We start from the raw sequence: 5,585 nt of genomic DNA, 5'->3' as shown, positions 1-5,585 counted from the left end.
GAAAGAGTGGTGCTCTTACTGCAGGAAAGGAGAACCGCGCGCCAGATCACTGGTCCCCACACGTAGCGGGCAGCTGTCACCCCTTCCAGTCCACCGTGCCTTTCTGATGGCTTATCCCTGACAGGGGACACCTGGGAGTCAGGAAAAGCTGGAGTGAGTCCTGTGCCGTGTGCGTCCATCTGCGTACCCACTACCCTGCCATGTCCCTTCCTCTTCCTGGGGGTCCGTTTCCTCCGTGTGAACCGGGGGTACCCCCCTAGCCAGGGTTGCAATCGAATCTAGACAAGTCGTGTCTCGCTGAGGAAAGTACTTTCTGTGGGAGGACTGGGTCCCAGGTGGAGTTTGGGGCGTCCCCCAAACTTGGGGTGATTCCCCCCACAAATACGCTCCGAAAGAGCCCCCTCCCCAACCGCCTGGGGAGACAGGCAGCGACACATGCTGTGGCCGAATGTGGCTGCGTGGCCTCGTCTCCCGACTGCACATGAGAGTTAATCCCTAACAGGTGGCAGCCCTGCCCGCGCTCTGTGGCAAAGCGGGCAGGGCCGTCAATCAAATGTCCTCTTGCAAAGGTCAAAATACTGTTGAAAGGAACTAAGGATCTATCTTAGGGTGACAGGTGGGTGGCAGCCGGGAGGACAAGGATGGAGAGCGTGGTGACAGAAAAGGGGTGAGAAAGAGCACTGGGCCCCAGTGGAGAGCACAGAGGAGGCCCGGCCAGGGCCCCCAGCACTTCTTTGAGAGTTGCAAGCAGCTCGGAAGCGAGAGCTCCCCACCCCCCATCCCACGAGGTGGCCTCAGTACAGACGGGACACCCCGTGGCTGCGAAGAAGAGAGAAAGGCTATTTCTAAGCCCGCAGCTACTGACAGGGGAAGTGAAAATTGGCCATCGGGTCACAGACACCAAGCCTCGGGTGGGTGTGGGGTGGTCGTCATTTACAAACATGCATGCTGGCGGAGAAATAAAGAGTTGGGGCTTTGGGGGTACTGTAGGAGTTACGTGACTATGTCAGGTGAAGGGAAAAGAAAACACCCCTTTTACAGCCTGTGGAGCCTTCAAGGATCCCCATAAACTTGAGTCCCGGAAGCAGGGCTCGTGAGGCAGGAAAGCCCACACCAGAAGCAGACGTCAAGAAGGTTCAAAATTCATGGCTGCGAGCACCAGGTCAACAGGAGAACGTTTATTAGCCTTGGTATTAATAGCTAGAAAACAGCCGGTGCTGGCCGGGGCCAATCAGCAGTGAGGAGACCCTGTCGCCAGGCCCCCGTGGCCTATCAGACGCGGGCAGCCCAGTTGCTAGCCTCTCGGGAGCAGAGGCCAGCCGCGCTTTGTCATGGGGGTTGCGCTCACCCTGCTCCTGCGTGGGAACCGAGGCAGCCACCAGAGGTTATCAGTAGCCGAGCACTAGGGGCCCCTGGAGGCTGTCTTAGAGACGGTGCCCCACGCAGCAGCCCTGCTGCTGATGCCTCAGAAAGATAAGAGCTCTTGCTCTGGTGGGAACCTCTAGCCTTGGCCCTAGGAGAAATTTCCAGATACCCAGTTCCGTTCTCACTCTCCAAGGTCCCGCGGCCATGAGGAAAACTGGGCCCCTGCGTAAAGCCAGCTCCGCATTATTCTGGGATGCCTGGTTTCTGGAGCTCAAGAGTGAACTCTTGCTCTATCTCAGGGCCTCCCAACGAGGTTTAAGAAAAAAAAAAAAAGCACCTGAAAATTACTTGTCTCCCACACAGCACCACCACAGGTTTGAATCCCAGCTCTGCTCCCTCCTAGCTGGGAGGCTGAGGTCCAGGCCCTTCCCCTCTCTGGGCCCCTATTTCCTCATCTGGAAAAAGGAAAGCTTTGGACAAGATGGTCCCCAAGGAGCCTTCCAGTCCTGGTTTGCTTGATTTGAATGTATACATCAGGCGAGTCAAATGTCTTCCAGAACATTCTGCGTGACAGTAATTAGTATCAGGTGTATCCTGCAGTCCATGTGGTTACTTAATCATGCTGCTTTTCTTTCCATTGTATTTTATTTTAAACAGAACTCCATGGCAACATGTTTATCCTTCTGGTTTCCTAAAAGAAAGAGGAAAAAAAAGAAAGAAAGAGATAGAAAAAAGAAAGCTAAAGAAGGAAAAAAAGAGAGCTGTAAACTAATCTCCATTGAGCATGGTTTAACCACAACTTCAAAAAAAAAATCCATATGTTTAAATGTTTTTGTTGGCTTTTCTGGAGCTCAGAACCTAACTTTTTAAATATTTATTGGTTCAAAGCAATGGAAGAAATTCTTGAAGGAGCCAAACCTACAGTAATATTTGGATCTAAACTGTTTCTCAGTCTGAGCAGTGCTGTACATGCTTGCCTTGCCCAAAAAGGACATTTGAGGGCTCAGATTCCTATCTTTAGGGGAAAATAGACCAGGAAATCCAGGTCTGAGAAATGGGGCACTTTCACTCTGTACACGTTGAAACCTAACTCCCCTGAAATCCCGGTGGAGGGCCAGTGTCCCCAACACACGGTATAGCTGCCGCTGCTCTGCATTTTTTTTTTTTTACTTTCGATGTTTTCATGTAGATCTAATTCAAAGCACACATTTTTCTTCTTTTATTAATTCATACTTGGGAACCCTCAAACGCCGTGTGAGCAGCCGCCTGCACACATGCACATACTTGTGGGCAAGTGTTCAAACGTCCTAAATTCTGGCCGGGAAATGAAGACAAGGTCCTCCTCTGTCCTTCTCCTGGGCATGGGTGAGTTTTCTGTTCTCAGAAAACCGTACTGAGCGCTTTTACAAAACAGCATACCTCAAGAGCCTGCCCCTCTAAGCTAGTCTTCAGCTACCCGTAAGATGCTCGTGTTTCCCAGTGACCTCTTGGGCCTCAGCTGCACTGCAGGCCTGCCACCCCTCGGTCTTAATCTCTAATTTGAGCACCAGCCTCTGGCCATGTAACACCCCCAGATCACACATCCCTGAACTCTCTCCCATTCCACTGTAGACCTCAGCCAAAGTCAGAGAAGCAGAACAGTTCATGAAGGGTCTCCTCATGAGGCTTTTCCCAGGCAGGGGAAGCCAGCACAGCCAGGGACAGCCTCTGTGCCTCTCCTAAGGTGCAAGTCTGGGCACCGAGTAGCCCAGGACAGGGAGGAAACAGTCAATGATAACAGTCTCACCTCCGGGTTCTGGAATTGACATCAGCTCGTTCAGGAAGCACACCTACACCAGCGGCCTGGTGTCATGAGGGCTCTCCTCCACCTGTGTTTGAGGTCGTCCCTGTCCTGGCAGAGGAGTTTGTTGTATTGTAGACACGAAAAGACAAAGGTAAGTATCTTTCACAGAAGGCCAAAGATACAGCTCACTTCCTGGTTGCTTGCTGGACTTCTAGGCATTGGTGGTTTGAGCTTGCCTCATTTCTGCCATCACCATCAGGCAGGAGTAACCCAAGAGAAGGCATTCAGTAAGTCACCCTTTTCCTCATCTGACTCCATAGGGTGCCTGATATGTGGGAAAGATCTGGAAGATATCACCTCGAAATCGTCCCATTCACTATTCTGGAGGAATAGCTTCTGGGTGTTGTTTCTTCTTTCTATATACTTTCATGAATTTCTCAACTGGCATGTGTTGCTTTATAATGTGTGTGTGTGTGTGTGTGTGTGTGTGTGTGTGTGTGTGTGTGTATTGTTTTTAAACATAGCAGTCTAAGAAGACTGGGCATTTACCCTCTTCTTTAGGGTCCTCAAATATAAAATGTGCTAATAAATAAATAAAAATCAAGAGATTTGGGATTCATCTCTTGCCTAGCCAATGGCACAGTTCCTGGACAGTTCCTGCACTGGCAGTGGGTACGGGGTTGGCATGGGGGTGCAGGGCAGCCAGGCGACTGTGCCTGATTTCCGGAAGGGTCCTCTCGAGCCTGCCCAGAGGTGAACAGCTTTCAGGCTGGTGAGAACAAACGCTGTGCTCTCCAGAGAGTCCATTCCTACAGCGGGGACGGCGCAGGTCAAGGATGGGGTCTTGGCCAAACAAACCATCGTCAAGGGCTAGAGTTTAGAAGTCATATCTCAACACTCGGAAGAGGTGGCCACGTCACTCCATTCCACCCCTGCCTGGGCCCCCTGGCTTTGGGCCTAGGCCAGGACCGGATTCAAGCAAGGGGCTTTCTTGGCCCAGCTCCATGGGAATATTTCCTTCGGAGGAGAGAGCAAAGAACCGCTTCATTCAACTGCCTGCGGCTAGGGAGGGGGTGGCTCTAGCTGTGTTGACAGAACTGTGGAGGCCTGGGGAGGGGCCGAAAAGAGAAAATGTGTCCCAGGTAGAACAGGACTGGAAAGTTGGCTTTTTTTTTTTTTTTTTTTTTCACTAAAGATTGCTGACAGTTGAAAAACTGCTGCCCCACCCAAGAGGCTGCAAGAGAAGACATTTGTGCTAGATTTCACCGAGGACTAGGAATGTCTCAACGTCCACAGGAAGGGGCCGATCTCGGCACACTTTCAGTTCAAACATTCAAGGTCTGCATCTTCCTAGGCCCTGCAGTCCACCTCCCTGAATCAGACCTGGAGATTTCTGCGCTTTGAAGCTGACCAGCAGCCACCAGGTCCCTAGTGAGAGTCAAGGGTGTTGGGGAGACTGTGCAGCTCCTGGCGATAGGCCGTGGCAGGGCCTCCAGGGGGACATGGGCCTCCTCGCTGCTCAGCTTGCTCATGTTCATGTCGCAGCCCATGTCCAGAGGGAGACATGAGCCAGTGTCATAGTCCCCGTAACTTTCACCAAAAAGCCCACAGGGCCCCTTCACATGGCTCTGGTTTCAGAGAAGAAGCTCACATGCAGATGAGAGGGACCCGAGGGAAAGGTCGGTCCCTATCTACCGCCAAGGGCCGTCCTGGAGCTAAAAGGAGATAGGAAAAAACTGAAGGCAGCACATGGCCAGGCAGGGCAGCGCCATTCCTTGCAGTGGCCTGTGCTGCCAGGGCACACCTGGACCAAGTGAGCACTGTAGGCGCTGGCTGCTGTGTTCCCTCCTAGCTGATAGGTAGACCAGCAGTCTCTTACGGCCCCTGTGCTCAGACTACAGCTGTAATTCTATTTTCTATCTCTGTGGCCTTGGGTTCATTGTTTAACCGTTTTAAACTTCCTTTGCACAATCTGTCCAATGGGCTTAAAATGACTCTTTCAGTTGAGAAGATTAAATGGGGGTGGGGAAGAGGGGAGGGATACATGAATGCCCACTGGCGCTCAGCAGGCTGAACTCACTGCATGGCCCCAGCATGTCATACAGAAGGTGGTTGAGAAAACCTTCTTGTTCTCACTGTTGTTTGCTTTTATGTTTTAAGAAGCATGCATTTATTTTGTTAAAAAAAAAATGCTTAGTACAACTTAACAGGTCAATGAGCAAAGTCTGTGTGCTCTGCCTCCGGTTACCCTCCCCTGACTGTCCTGTGCTTCTGTGTGGCATAAACAGTCACCAGTGCACTTCTCCCTGAAATGCCTGCAGAACTGCAGCTCCCCAGTGCAGTGCATGGGGCGGGCTCTGCCAGTCCCTACAATCATCAGGACGAAAAAGAAAACCACGAGCCTCCTCCCTTAGGCAGCCGCCTGGCCCACTCCCCT

This window comes from Tupaia chinensis, unplaced genomic scaffold (genome assembly GCF_000334495.1).
Source record: "Tupaia chinensis unplaced genomic scaffold, TupChi_1.0 Scaffold000671_1, whole genome shotgun sequence".
In the NCBI taxonomy this organism is placed as follows: Eukaryota; Metazoa; Chordata; class Mammalia; order Scandentia; family Tupaiidae; genus Tupaia; species Tupaia belangeri.
Note: the sequence above shows the minus strand (reverse complement) of the source record.